At 39.3% G+C, this 16350-nt stretch overlaps 1 pseudogene; it reads right to left on the bottom strand.

Moving 5' to 3' along the window:
* Window positions 1–406: 406 nt before the first annotated feature.
* Window positions 407–15784, bottom strand: LOC137760691 (small ribosomal subunit protein eS1 pseudogene; annotated as a pseudogene).
* Between the last annotated feature and the right edge of the window lie 566 nt (window positions 15785–16350).

Genomic DNA, 16350 nt, shown 5'->3' with positions numbered 1-16350 from the left:
GAGAAGGATAGGGAATTCCCTGGTGGTCCAGTGGTTAGGACTCAGTACTTTCACTTCCAGGGCCTGGGTTCAATCCCTGGTGGGGGAACTAAAATCCTGCAAGCCGCCTGGTGCAGCCAATAAAAAGAAAGAAATGAGGAGAAGGATAGTCCATGATATTTAACCCATATTTTTACTCTTTCCATTGCTCTTTCTTTATTCCTGATGTTCCAAGTTTCCTTCTTTTTTCTTTCTGTTTCAAGATATTCCTTTAGCCATTCTTTTAGGGTAGGTCTGCTGGTGACAAATACTTTTAGTTTTCCTTCACAATGAGGATGTCTTGATTTCACCTTCATTTCCTAGGTATAGAATTCTATTTTTTTTCACAAATAAGATCTTTTATTTATCACCATTAGAAGTCTGATTTTTAAACAGATTCTTGGACTGGTGGCTCATATCCATCAGTTCATTCAACTTTAGCACCTGCTGCATTCCCAGTAGCTTTTCCAGAACTACTACCTTCACTATGTAGCTCCATGAGTTTTCCCAATTCAAACTTGGGTTTCTTCAGCATTTTTACTTTTCTAACAAAGACATCATAGAGTGGATAAATAGATTGGAAGGCCTTTTCTGTCTTTCCCAATGCTGCCTGGAATGAATTTATTTACCCTCTTTCAAGTTAATTGTCTGCACCTCTTGGGTCATGATTTTCATCATCTTCTTGTGGATCTGGAGGAGGACCTTCTGGTATTGGGCATAAGAGGTCTTCCGAATCTGATTGTTGTGTTTTTTAGTAAAACCCATACAGAATAGACGAAGCAAATAACCATAGGTAGTCTTGACATCAATGTGAGCTTCAATCATGGTCTGCCATTTTTTGACCATGGAGCACATTTTGTCATGGGTAAGATCCATGCCATGGAAATTAGTCAGGCAGTTTTTGTCCTGAACATCCTCAGTAATTAGCATGAATTTTCTAAATGCAATTTCATCATTCTGCAGATCAGCAAAGCTCACTTCAAAAATATGACCCTTGAGGCCATCAGATGCGATTTTCCTTCCTTGAGTTCTCATGACTAGTGTTTTCCCAATATTTCTTATATTGAACATAGCTGGTGCTTTCACATCATAGCAATCTTTCTTAGAAAATGGGTCAACCACTTTCTTCTTGGCTCCCTTTTTACCACCCTTTGTAAGGCGCTTGTTCTTGCTGACCCTGGGTATAGAATTCTAGATTGACAGTTCTTTTCTTTCAGCACTTGAAAAATGTTATGCTACTCCTCTTGCCCGCATTGGTTTCTGATGAGAAATCAGCAGTCATTTAAATTGTTTTCTCCTGTAGTTAATATGTTGTTTCTCTCTGTTATGAAGATATTTTTTCTTTTTTGTTAGTTTTCAGCTGGATGATTATTATGTGTCTTGGTATGTATTTCTTTGAGTTTCTTTGGGGTTCATTCAGTTTCTTGAATCTGTAGATTTATGTTTTTGCCAAGTTTGGAGAAATTTCAATACTTTTTGAATAGTTTTTCTCTTTTTAGCCCAGCATTCTTATTTTTTCTCCTCTCATTCTGAGACTTTGATAACAAGAATGTTAGATTTTCTATTATTGCCCCCATAGAGCTCTGAGTCTCTGTTAATTTTTTTCAGTCTATTTTCTTTCTGTTGTTCAGATTGGGCATTTTCTATTTTCTATCTTCAAGTACACTGATTCTTTCCTTTATAATCTCCGTTTTGCTATTAAGCCCATCAAGTGACTTTTAAATTTCATTTACTGCATTATTCACTTCTAAAACTTCCCTTTGTTCCTTCTTCATATATTCTGTTCTCTTGTTGAGACTTTCTAGTGGTTTTGTCTTTTTTCATTTCCAGGGTTTTATAATTACTTGTTGAAGCATTTTTATGATGGCTGCTTTAAAATCCTTGCCAGATAATTCCAACATCTGTCATCTTGGTTTTGATTCCTATTGATTGCCTTTTCTTCATTCAAGTTGATATTTTCCTAGTTTTTGGTATGATGAGTGATTTTTGACACTGTGGTGGTGGGGTAGGTGATGTTATTACCACTGGGTGGTTGTGAAAATCCAAATTCTCCCTTGTCCTTGCTCAATAACACCCCAAGCAAGAGAGGGAAGTACTGCCTCATTACTTCAGGGTGGGAATGGAAGTTCAGTCTTCCCACTCAGCCTCTTCTGATGTCACCCCAGTTGGGAAGAGGAGGGATTCCTCCTTACTGCCAAGAGAGATGGAGGTCTAGGCCTTCCTCTTGGCCTTGCTGATGGTGTGGGGTCTCACATTTTTCCAATGGCATTTGGCCAGAATAAGGTGATTATTGCCTAAAGTCTTCTGTCTTGCTAGGCCATCTCTTTTCTCATCCTTTGCCAAGAGAGAGAAGAGTTCTCTTGGGATTGGCATTTCTGGGTTACAGACTTGTTTAACACACAGCCCAAGATATATACATGACAAAAAGGAAACCCAGGGAACTAACCACGATGTCATTCCTTGGATCTTGAGGTCCCTAACCAGCACTTCTTCTCTCCACCTTTTAGAATCTTCTTGTGTTTGTGTTTTATATATAATGTCCAGGGTTTTTATCTGTTCTTGGAAAAGTAGAGAGAAGTGTGCCCACTTCATCTTCTCTGTAATGAGTAGTCTGATCATGTGGTTTTATAGCCTTTCTAATCTATCTATCTGTCTATCTTTCTCTCATTGAAATAATGGTGGAATCTTTAAAAATGACTCCTTGTTAATTGGTAAGATCTCAGAAGATTTAATAAAAACTTGGTAAAATTCAGTACTCACTCATAATTGCAAAAATTTGTAGAAAACTACAGCAAACATCATATTTAGGTAGTGAGCCTTTAGAAACAATACTATCAAAGTCAGGAATAAGGCAAGAATTTCTCCAGTTACTGCTACTATTTATTAATTAACTGGTGTCTTGGCCAAAGCAATGAGACAAGAAAAATAAAAATGTATGTGGATTAGAAAAGGAGACACAAATTATCATATTTTTAGATCACTTTACTGCTGATGTAGAAAATCCAAAGGAATATGAAGGCAAATTATGAGAACAAATAAAGGAGTGAACAGGACTCCAGCAAACAACCATATCGTATACGAGATATTTTTCTAACTTGACTCACAGGTTAACACTTGTTTACTAATCTTGACATAGTTCAAGATTACCTCCTAGTAAGTCCTCAGTAAACATTAGCTATTATTTTAATTATAATTCATTTAAAATAGCTTCTAATCAGTTATAAAGAGCCAGGCCTTGGGCTGTAAGCATAAACAGATGAAGTCCCAGTCTTTTTTTTTTTTAAGTCTTCATTGAATTTTTTACAATATTGCTTATGTTTTTATGTTTTGGTTTTTTGGCCGGGAGGCATATGGAATCTTAGCTCCCTGACCAGGGATCGAACCCACACCCCTTGCATTGGAAGGCAAAGTCTTAACCACTGGACCGCCAGGGAAGTCCCCTAGTCCCAGTCTTTACGTGAGGAATGCTGGTGAGCCATATGCCTGCTGTGCGTCTCCACTTGCCCTCTGCCCTCTGCATTGATGTTCCAGCTCCCTCCCCACTGCAGAAAAGCCACCTGACCCCTTCAGGTAGGCCACAGCACTCCTAACTGATACCTCATCTCTGATTCCCTGACTCTTTGCTGCTATCTGCTGGCACAGATATGTGTGCCATGTGCCAGGCTTAGGTAAGAGGGATGGGAGAGGTAGGTGGGAGACTGAGGGTGTGTGTAAGTTGACAAACATGGAGATGTCTGCTATGTCTAGTCTCTGTTTTCACAGAGCTCATGCCACCAATTGTAAATTCTGACATTATAATCATATACAGTAGTCCCTTGGTATCCATGGGAGATTGAGTCTAGGACTGCCCACTCCATACCAAAATACCCTGGATGCTCAAGTCCTTTACAATCACCCTCTGTATCTGTGGGTTCTAGAAACATGGATATGGAAGGCTGACTGTAATGTAAATCTTTTTCAAAAAAAGGAGGGGGGGATTTGGTAGAAAGCTCAACATATTTCAGTTTCTTAGCAGCTGTGCAAATTAGTATAAACAGATTTACAAATCACTTTGGGAGCCATTTTATGGAAATTTAGGGTGATTTTTATATAAAATACTATATTTTGATGTAAAGAAGGTAGACTGTGTTAGCACATTAAGATGAAAATCACATCAAATTGATACTAAGACTAGAAAGCACACTGGAAGAACTTGCTACCATGTGCCCCTGACAAGCTGTGACCAGCTCTGATCTCATGTAAGTAGTCAGTATTGACTCCACAGCTAAATTGGGCAAATGAATGCAGTTACAGTTAGTAAAAACTCACAAAAAGAACACACAGGTATTGTGATTAGCAAGTGTATAGAAAAATTCAGTGTTAGAAGAGACAGGAGTAGAATGAGCAAGATGGTGGTGTAGGATTTTTTAGTGCCTGTCCCCTCCTAGAAACATCAATTTGAACAACTCCAGTGGCTCCAGGCAGCTTCTGTGACAACAGGCTCCTGGTGGACTCCAGTGAACCCAGCCTCCTGGACCACCCCAGAGCAAGGCAGCTCCCTTAGCTCATGACTACTGTGGCCCCAGCTCCCAAACAGCTCCCATGAATCTAAGCTCCTATGAACCCAGACTCCAGCTGGGCCCATGCTACCACACCCCAAGCTGCCAGCCTGCCCCAGTGCCAGGCTGGCCCCTGCAGACCTAGACTTTAGATAATCTCTTACAGACCCAGGCTCCTGGTCTGCCCCAGTGCCAGATGACTTCTCTCAGACCCAACCTTCAGGCCAGCAGCTGTGGCCTCAGGCTCCAGGATCACCCTAGGTCCAGGCCAATCCCCATGTCCCCAGCCTCCAGGCTGGCTCCCACAAAACCAGGTTCCTGGCCCAACCCAGCACCTGGCTGGTCCCTTTAGACCCAGATGTCAGGCTCATCTCACTGGTACCTGGAGCCTTGATTGACCCCTGTGGTCCTAGAAGACAGGTCTTCCCATTTGGACACAGATCCCAGGCTCCCCACCACAGACTTATGCATCAGACCCACCCAAGTGAACCCAGGCTCCAGGCCCAACCCATGGACCTAGGCACAAATGAACCCAAGCACCAGGCCTGCCAGTCTGCTGACCCAGGCACCATACTTGCCAGTCCAAGGACTCAAGAAGCAAGCCCACTCAGGATCTCTGGATCTCTGGATGGGCTGACTGGTAAAGGGTTTTGCCTGCTGAAGCTAGTCTTTAAAGACTGGAAGAGGTGCCTACTTCCTCAAATGTGCAGACACCAATTCAAGGCCACAAGGATCATGAATAATCAAGGAAACATGACACCATCAAAGGAAACTAATAAAGCTCCAATGGCTGACCCTAAATAAATGGAGATTTATAAAGTATTTGACAAAGAATTCAGAATAATCTTCTTAAATTCAGTGAACTCTAAGAAAACACATATAGACAACTAAATAAAATTAGGAAAATAGTGCAGGAACAAAATGAAAAGTTCAACAAAGAAATAGAAACCATTAAAAAAAAAAAAACCAAAAAAAAAAAAAAAACCCAAAACAGAAATCCTATGTTGCAGAATACAGTAACTAAACTGAAAGAGTCCATAGAGAGCTTCAACAACAGACTCAACCAAATAGAAGAATTAGTGAACTAGAAGACAGGTCCTTTGAATCATTCTCTCAGAGAAGAAAAAACAATGAAAAAGAGCGAAGAAAGCCTATGTGAATTATGGGCTAACATTAAAATAAAAAATCTACACATGATTGGAGACCCAGAAGGAGAAGAGGAAAAAGGGGCAGAAAGCTTACTTAAAGAAATAATGGCTGAGCAAGATCCTTTTTGACCCACCTCCTAGAGAAATGGAAATAAAAACAAAAATAAACAAATGGGACCTAATGAAACTTAAAAGCTTTTGCACAGCAAAGGAAACCATAAACAAGATGAAAATACAACCCTCAGAATGGGAGAAAATGTTTGCAAATGAAGCAACTGACAAAGGATTAATCTCCAAAATATACAAGCAGCTCATGTAGCTCAATGTCAAAAAAACAAACAACCCAATCCAAAAATGGGCAGAAGACCTAAATAGACATTTCTCCAAAGAAGATATACAGATTGCCAACAAACACATGAAAGAATGTTGAACATCACTAATCATTAGAGAAATGCAGATCAAGACTACAATGAGGTATCACGTGACACAGATCAGAATGGCCATCTTCAAAAAATCTGGAAACAATAAATGCTGGAGAGGGTGTGGAGAAAAGGGAACCCTCTTGCACTGTTGGTGGGAATGTAAATTGATACAGCCACTATGGAGAACAGTATGGAAGTTCCTTAAAAAAACTAAAAATAGAACTACCATATGACCCAGCAATCCCACTACTGGGCATACACCCTGAGAAAACCATAATTCAAAGAGTCATGTACCACAATGTTCATTGAACCTCTATTTACAATAGCCAGGACATGGAAGCAACCTAAGTGTCGATCGACAGATGAATGGGTAAAGAAGATGTGGCACATATATACAATGGAATATTACTCGGCCATAAAAAGAAAAGAAATTGAGTTATTTGTAGTGAGGTGGATGGACCTAGAGTCTGTCATACAGAGTGAAGGAAGTCAGAAAGAGAAAAACAAATACTGTATGCTAACACATATATATGGAATCTAAAAAAAAAAAAAAAAAAAAGGTTCTGAAGAACCTAGGGGCAAGACAGGAATAAAGACGCAGATGTACAGAATGGACTTGAGGACACGGGGAGGGGGAAGGGTAAGCTGGGATGAAGTGAGATAGTGGCATGGACATATATACACTACCAAACATAAAATAGATAGCTAGTGGGAAGCAGCCACATAGCACAGGGAGATCAGCCTGTTGTGTTGTGTCCACCTAGAGGGGTGGGATAGGGAGGGTGGGAGGGAAACACAAGAAGGAGGAGTAATGGGGATATATGTATATGTATAGCTGATTCACTTTGTTATAAAGCAGAAACTAACACACCATTGTAAAGCAATTATACTCAAAGATGTTAAAAAAAAATAAGAAAGTTCTAAAAAAAAAAAAACAAAAAACAAACAAAAAGAAATAATGGCTGAGAATTTCCCAAATGTGGAAAGAGATTTTGACATCCAAGTTCATGGAGCTAATAAGTCATGGACATGTTGGTCATTTATATGTCTTCTTTGGGAAAAATGCCTATTCATGTCCTCTGTCCATTTTTAAATCGTATTTCTTTCTATTGAGTTGCATGAGTTCCATATATATATATTTTGTTGAAGTATAGTTGATTTACAATGTTGTGTTACTTTCTGCTGTAAAGCAAAGTGAACCAGTTATACATATACAGATATCTACTCTTTATTAGATTCTTTTCCCATGTAGGTCATCACATAGTATTGAGTAGAGTTCCCTGTGCTATACAGTAGGTCTTTATTAGTTATCTATTTTATATATAGTGGTGTGTATATGTCAATCCCAATTTCCCAATTTAACCCTCCCCCCTTTCCTCCCGGTAACCATAAGATTGTTTTCTACTTCTGTGACTCTATTTGTTTTGTAAATTAGTTCATTTGTACCATTTTTTTAGATTCCACATATAAGCGATATCATATGATATTTGTTCTTCTCTGACTTACTTACTTCATACTTTATTCAGTATGACAATCTTTGGTCCATCCACGTTGCTGCAAGTGGAACGATTTCATTCTTTTTTAGGGCTGAGTAATATTCTATTGTATATATGTACCACATCTTCTTTATCCTTTCCCCTGTCAATAATCATTTAGGTTGCTTCCATATCTGGGCTATTGTAAATAGTGCTGCAATGAACATTGGGGTGCAGGTTGCATGAGTTTCTTATATATTTTGGATGTTAACCCTTTATCAGATGGTTTGCAAATACTTTCTCCAATTCAGTAGGTCACCGTTTCTATTGTTTCTTTTGCTGTGCAGAAGCTTTTTAGTTTGAGGTAGCTCCACTTGTTTATTTTTGCTTTTGTTGTTTGTTCTATTGGTGTCATATTCAAAAAACCATTACCAACACCAGTGTCAAGGAGTTTTTCAGCTATGTTTTCTTCTAGGAGTATCACAGTTTTGGGTCTTACACTTAAATCTTTAATCCATTTTGATAGTTTTTGTGACTGGTATAAGATAGAGATCTAATTTCATTCTTTTGCATGTAAATAACCAGTTTTCCCAGCACCATTTATTGAAGACTATACTATTCCCATTGAGTATTCTTGGCGCCCTTGTCAAATATTAGTTGACTGTATATACATGTGTTTATTCCTGGACTCTCAATTCTGTTCCACTGGTCTATGTGTCTGTCTTTATGCCAGTACCACACTGCTTTGATTACTATAGCTTTGAAATAAAGTTTCAAATCAGAACATGTGATGCCTCCAGCCTTGTTCTCCTTTCTCAGGATTGCTATGGCTACTTTTGGTCTTTTGTGGTTCCATATAAATTTTTCTATTCCATTGGAATTTTGATAGAGTTTGTACTGAATCTATAGATGGCTTTGGGTAGTATGAATATTTTAACAATATTAAATCTTCCAATTCATGAACACAGGACTTTTTTTCATTTATTTGTGTCTTCAATTTCTTTCATCAAAGCCTTGTGATTTTTTTTTAAGTATTTGTTTATTTATTTATTTTTATGGCTGTGTTGGGTCTTCATTTCTGTATGAGGGCTTTCTCTAGTTGTGGCAAGCGGGGGCCACTCTGCATCGCGGTGCATGGGCCTCTCACTATCGTGGCCTCTCTTGTTGCGGAGCACAGGCTCCAGATGTGCAGGCTCAGTAATTGTGGTTCACGGGCCCAGCTGCTCCGTGGCATGTGGGATCTTCCCAGACCAGGGCTCGAACCCGTGTCCCCTGCATTGGCAGGCAGATTCTCAACCACTGCACCACCAGGGAAGCCCAAAGCCTTGTGGTTTTCAGTTTACAAATTTTTCAAATCCTTGGTTAAATTTATTCCTAAATAGTTTATTATTTTTGATGCTATTACAAATAAGATTGTTTTCTTTATTTTTCAGCTAGTTCATTGTTAATATATAAAAACGACTCATGATCTTCCCTTGACAAGCAAACCAAAAATATACCAATAACACAGATCCTGTTGTGTTCATAACCATCAAGTGAATAGCTCAAACTATTTCTCAGAAAGATATATGTATTGATCCCTACAATAAAATCTTGTGGCTAGTTAAAAAAATGCAGTTGATTTTTGTATGTTGATTTTGTATCCTACAACTTTATTAAATTCCTTTATTAGTTCTAACAGTTTTTTGGTGGAGTCTTTATGACTATTTAGACAAGTTTACTTCTTGCTTTCTAATTGGATGCCTTTATTTCTTCTTCTTGTTTAACGGCTCTGGCTAGGACTTTCAGCTCTACGTCGAATGAGAGTGGTGAGAGTGGGCACATTTGTGCCCACTTTCTTAACATTAGAAGGAAAACTTTCAACCTTTCACCACGGAGTATATCGTTAGCTATGGTTTTGTCATATATGGCCTTTACTATGTTGAGGTACATTCCTTTTACACCCCATTTGCTGAATTTTTATTATAAAAGATGCTGAATTTTTTTAAATGCTTTTTCTGCATCTATTAAGATGATCATATGACTTTTATCTTTCATTCTATTAATATGGCTTATCACATTTATTTATTTGCCTGTGTTGAAATCCCAGGGATAAATTCTGCTTGATCACGATGTATAATCCTTTTAATATGTTGTTGAATTTAGTGTGCTAGTATTTTGTTGAGAATCTTTGCATCTATATTCATCAAGGATATTGGCCTGTAGTTTCCTTTTCCTGTAGTTCCTTATTTGGCTTTGGTATCAGGGTAACGCTAGCGTAATAAAATTAGTTTAGGGATGTTCTCTCCTCTTCAGTTTTTTTGGAAGAGTTTGAGAAGGATTGGTGTTAATTCTTTTTTAAATGTTTGGTAGAATTCACCAGTGAAACCATCTGGCCCTGGCTTTTTCTTTGTTGAGAAGTTTTTGATTACTGATTCAATCTCCTTTCTTGTCATTGGTCTGTTCAAATTTTCTATCTCTTCTTTATTCAGTCTTGACAGGTTGCACATTTCTGGGAATTGATCCATTTCTTCTGGGTTATCTAGTTTGTTGGCATATAGTAGTTCATGGTAGTCTCTTGTGATGTTTTGTATTTCTGTGGTGTGAGTTGTAATGTCTTCTCCTTCATTTCTGTTTTTATTTATTTGAGTCTTCTCTCTTTTTTTCTTAGTCTAGATAAAGGTTTGTCAATTTTATCTTAAAAGGAGATGGCATGTTTACTGGAACATGCAAGAAATTTACCTCCTGAGAATATAACAGCACAATCAGAGTTATAAACTGTTCTACTCAAATAATGGGAGCAGTGGAGGGTGACTAGAGAATAGTGTGATAAATGAATGGAATTTAATGCCTTCCAGAACATTCACAGAAAAGTAGAAAACCACTGTTTTCTCCAAAAGGGGAGAAGATCTTGGTACTTCAGTCTACGCTTTCTCAACCTCCAGAAAGTCTCTGTGTGAAGGTTAGCCAACTGTGAAGTTAGGGGCAGTCCCTAAGAACTCCCTCACTTCTGACACTAATTACAAGTTCAGGGGCTTCCCAAAACCACACTCTATTTTGATAACTCACTAGAATTCACCTCACATGTGAAAGGTTCGAGATTTGTAACCAGGTTGAAATACCAGGCTCTCCAGGCAGTTCTGGAGAGCAGCAAAATGAACCTTACCCTCACAGGCCCCTGTGAACAAGAACAGAGTTGGCCCAGGGGATTAGTGTACACCGCAGGGCTTGGGTTTGAATCCTGGTTCTGCCACTTGGCCACTGTGTGAGCTCTTTGCTGTGCTGACCTCTCTGGGTCTCTCTCTCCATTTGTTAAAAAAAAATTCACCAAAATCTTTATACTCATGGTTATGATTTATTATAGGGAAAGGTTACAGATTAAAATAAGCCAAAGGAAGGGATGCTTGTGGCAGAGTCCAGGAGGGTTTTAAACATGGATCTTCCAGTTGTCCTCTTCCCATGGAGTCATGAACAGCATTAACTCTTCCTGGCAGTGATGAATGACAATATACCTAAAGTATTGTCAGTCAGGGATGCTTACTCCAGTCTTGGTGTCCAGAGTCAGTGTTGGTGTTTCATCATCAGGCTCCAATATTGCTGATCTCAATTTTCAGCCCTTCAGGAAGTTGAGTTGATATATATGACCCAAAGTCCCCACGTTGAATCACATTTTTGATGTGGCTCAAATCCCCTAAACTAAATCACGTTGTTACTATCTGGCAGGTGCAAGCTCCCCTGGCAAACAAAGACACTCTTATCAGGCTTGACATTCCAAGGGTTTAGAGATTACCTCTCAAACTTAGAGGAAAACCATCTTTGGCTGAGCTTGTTTATTAGAGAGGTAAAGCTGTGTAGACCAGACAAGAGTGAGGGAAGAGTGAGGCCTACCTTGAGAGTCACTCTCCTGTGAGGGAACTATACATCCAGGAAGTAAATGGTGGTGATTTCCACAGTCAGACAGCTGGATAGGGGAGAACCACCAGCACCACCAGACCTGAAAATTCTACTTTCTGCTGCAAAAATGTCATAAAAGACTTGAATAACATCTACAGAGTTGAGGAAGGTGCAGATGATGACCCAAGAACTCTATTGCCACTTCAAGTCATCATTTAGTACAAGGGAAAAGAAGGAACATTCTCAGATGCACAAAAAAATATGCCACCCTTGTGAAGTTTTAACTGAATGAGCTACAGTCAATGCATGTTTAGACTGGTATGCCAATTGCTTATAATGATATCAACTTTATCTTCTTGATATTAGAAAAATTCCATCATAAATAACATGACAGGGGATAGATGAAGCCACAGGGAAAGAGTAAATCATTCAGGGACCATATGTGAGAAGAGAAAGGATGAAGGACACAATTCTGGGAACTGCCAGTAATAAAAATGAACACAGGAAATAGAATCAGAGAGGTAGAAATGAAACAAGAGTGGAGTTTGGGATTAGCAGATGCAAACTATTATATATAGAATGGATAAACAACAAGGTCCTACTGTATAGCACAGGGAACTATATTTAATATCCTGTGATAAGCCATAATGGAAAAAAATATAAAAAAGGATATATATAACTGAATCACCTTGCTGTACAGCAGAAATTAAGACAACATTGTAAATTAACTATATTTCTATAAAATAAAAATTAAAAAAAGGAGTCTCTCATGTGTATTTGTCTACAATATTTTTCTTCAACAATATATAACAGATTTCTTTTGGATCAATACCTTCTGTTTTGTCTCATTCTGTATTACAGATTCATATTGTTCCACAGTATGTTTATACCATAATTTATTCACCCAATCTCCTATTGATTGGTATTTGTAAATTATTTCCAACTTCTTTCATTGTGAATTATGTTGTAATGAACATTGTTTTACGTCTCACTTATCCTTGTGCAATTGTGCCAGTATGTGTGTATACAGATTGTTACAAGTAGAACAGAGTACCAAGGGTATGAAACAGTTAAAATTTTGACAGGTAACAATAAATTTTTCTCCAAAAAGTCCGCACCAATTTATACTTCCATAAACAGTGTATGTATCTGGTTTCCTCTAATTTTGTCATCACTGGAATCTATCAATTATTTTTTTCCAATTTGATAGGCAATATTATCAATAGCTGTTTAATTTACATTTCTCTGATTCCTAGAATGAATGTGCATTTTTCATGTTTATTAAGCATTTTCTTATTCTTATTCTATAAATTGCCTGTTTATATACGTTGCAATGAACACATCCCTGTAACATTATTGTATTTCATTTCTGCAGTATTTGACATTGTTAATATCCCAGTTCTTCAAATTCTCTAATTTCCTATTGACTTCCTTTAAAACGCTTTAATTTTCTTCCTACTTTTCTAGTGAGTTGTTGTCAATCTCCTCTGTGTATGTCTCTTCCGTTACAATTCTTTAAATGTTAGTATTGCCAGGATGCTATAGACTGGATGTTTGTGTGCCCCTCCCTTTCCAACACCCTAAGTCTTCTGTTGAAACTTAATCTCCAGTGTGATAGCATTAGAAGGTGGGACCTTTGGGAGATGATTAGCTCAGGAGGGTGGAGCCCTCATGAATGGGATTAGTGGTCTTTTTTCCCTTCTAGTTTCATTGAAATATAATTGACATACAGCACTGTGTAAGTTTAAGGTGTACACCATAATGATTTGAATTTCATACATCATGAATGATTATTACAACAAGTTTAGGGAACACCCATCATCTCATAAAGAAACAAAATTAAAGAAATAGAAAATTTTTTTTTCTAGTGATGAGAACTCTTAGGATTTACTCTTTTAGCAATTTTCATATTTAAGGTACAGCAGTGGTCATTATATTTATCATGTTGAACATTACATTCCTAGTACTTATTTATCTTATAACTGGTAGTTTGTAGCTTTTGACCACCTTCATCCAATTCCTCTCCCCACAACCCCAGCCTCTGGTAACCACAAATGCGATCTTTTTCTATGATTTGTTTGTTTATTTTTGAAGTGTAATTGACCTACAACACTGTGTTAGTTCCTGTGCCACAACATAGCAATTTGGTATTTCTATACATTTCAAAATGATCACCACGTTAAGTCTAGTTATGATGTCATCATACAAAGATATTAGTTATTGACTATATTCCCCCCATTGTACATAACTATCTATCTGTATCTATCTGTTAATACACACACACACACATAGTTATTTTAAATTGCTGATCTCTTAAGTTCAAATGCATTTGACAACCCTGCATTTTCACTCCCCCCAACACACTAACTGTTCTTGATGTCATATTTTACATATTTTTGTTTTGTGTATTCCTTAATTACTTACTGCAGATATACACGATTTTACTACCTTTGTCTTTTACCCTCCCTCCTAACTTTATACATGGCTGATTTACTGTATATTTGCCTTTACTAATGAGATTTTTCCTTTCATAATTTTCGTGTTTCTAGTTGTGGCCTTTCTTTTTCACTTAGAGAAGTCCCTTTAACATTTCTTGTAAAGCTGGTGTGGTGTGAACTCTTTTAGCTTTTGCTTGTCTGTAACACTTTTGATTTCTCCATCAAATCTGATTTAAAGCCTTGCTGGGTAGAGTGTTCTTGGTTGTGGTTTTTCCCTTTCATCACTTTAAATATATTGGGCCACTCCATTTTGGCCTACAGAGTTTCTGCTGAAAAGTCAGCTGATAGCCTTATGGGAGATCCCTTGTATGAAACTTGTTCTCTGCCCCTTGCTCTCTCACTTCTCCTTCTGAGACCCTTATAATGTGAATGTTAGTATGCTTGATGTTGTCCCAGAGGTCTCTTAAACTGCCCTCATTTCTTTTTATTCTTTATTCTTTTTTTCTGTTCCTTTACACTGATTTCCCTTACTCTGTCTTCCAGCTTGCTGATCCATTCCTCTGAATCATCTAATCTACTGTTGATTACTTCTAGTGTATTTTTCATTTCAATGATTGTATTCTTCATCTCTGGTCTTCTTCATATTTTCTAACTGTTAAAAACTTCTAACTTCTCATTCTGCTCATCCAGTCTTCTTCTGAGTCATTTGAACATCTTTATGATCATTAACTTGAACTCTCTATAGGGTAGATTGCCTATCTCCACTTCACTTAGTTCTGCTTCTGGGGTTTTATCTTATTCCTTCATTTGGAAGATATTCCTCTGTTACCTCATTTTGCTTAATTTGCTGTTTTTATTTCTATGTATCTGTAGGTTGGTTATGTTTCCTGTGCTTGGAGAAGTGACCTTTTGGAGGAGACCTCCTATGCCTCCCAATAGCGTATTCCCCTCTGGTCACCAGAGCTCTATGTTCTAGGGTTGCCCCCTATTTGGGCTGTGTGGGTCCTTCTGTTGTGGCAGGCTGACTATTGTGGGCAATCTGGTAGACGTCGCTGGCCCCCAGTCCAGTTGGTTGCCAGGTCCTGCCTTGTGTGGAAGCTGCTGGCCACTGGTTGTCAGGGCTGAGTCATGAGGCTGCTAGCTGAAGGACCCCAGGGGGTTTTGGGTCTAGTGCTGGCCCACTGGTAGGCAGAGCCAGGTCTGGCATGGGTGGTTGTGAGGCCAGGGGTTCCAAATTTATTGTCAGTCTACTGGTGAGCAGGGCCAGTTCCTGACACAACTGGCTGTGGGGTCTAAGTTGTCCCAAGACTAGTGTTGGCCTATGATGAGTGGGGCTGATCCTAGGGCAGCTGAGTGAGGGGTCCAAGGTGTCTTGAAGCTGGGGTTGGCCTGCTAGGGCCAAGGCCAGCAGGTCGTGGGGCTGCTGCCTACCCACTGGTGGATGAGGATGGTCCTGGGGCTAGTACTAGTTCATTGGTGGGCACAGTCAGGTCCCAGGGCCTCTGACTGCATGACCCTGGTGTTCCCAGGGCTAGTGTTGGTGCACTGGTGTATGAGGTGTGGTCCTGGGCCCTCTGATGGGCAGGGTCTGGTCCTGGGATGGCTGTGGGCTCAGGAGGCCTTAAGGCAGAAGCCCTGTTAGTGGCTGGGACTGTGTTCTCGACCAGCTTGCTGCTTGGCTTGAGGCATCCCAGTACTGGTGCTGAAAGACTGGTGGGCTGGGCCAGGTCCCTGCACTAATAAGCTAGAGGGAGGATTCTAAAATGGTCCTTGCCAGCACCAGTTCCTACATGGTAGAACGAGTTCCTCAAAATGGCTGCCTCCAGTGTCTATGTCCCCAGGGTGAGCTGCAGTTGCCTCCTGCTTCTCCATGAGGCTCCCCAAGATCAGCAGGTGGGTCTGATCCAGGCTCCTTTCAAATTACTGCCTCTTTCATGGGTCCCTCAGTACAGGGAATTTTGTGTCACCTTTTAAGAATGGAATGTCTACTTCCCATAACCCTCTCACACCCCTGAAAGTAAGCCCCATTGGCTTTCAAAGTCAAACATCCTGGGGGTTCATATTTCTGGTGCAGGACCCCAGGCAGGGGAGCCCAATGTGGGGCTCAGACCCCTTGCTCTTTGGGAAGAACCTCTACAATTATAATGGTCCTCCCACCTTGGGTTATGGGTCTTGACTATACCATGTCTTCACTCTTCTACCTGTCTCCTTGTGGCTCCTTCTTTATATCTTTAGTTGTAGGAGATCTTTTCTGCTAGTCTTCCAGTTTTTCTCATCAATAGTTGCTCTGTAAATAGTTATAATTTTGTTATGCCCATGAGCTCAGGGTCTTCCAACTCCACTCTCTTGGCCCTGTCCTAGATTAATACTTTTTAAAAAGAGACCTCAGAGAGCTCCCTCCTCTTTTCTACCATGTAAGAACACAGTGTGAAGATGCC

The sequence above is a fragment of the Eschrichtius robustus genome, chromosome 3, assembly GCF_028021215.1.
Source record: "Eschrichtius robustus isolate mEscRob2 chromosome 3, mEscRob2.pri, whole genome shotgun sequence".
NCBI classification, from domain to species: domain Eukaryota; kingdom Metazoa; phylum Chordata; class Mammalia; order Artiodactyla; family Eschrichtiidae; genus Eschrichtius; species Eschrichtius robustus.
Note: the sequence above shows the minus strand (reverse complement) of the source record. Positions and strands in the feature narration are given on the sequence as shown.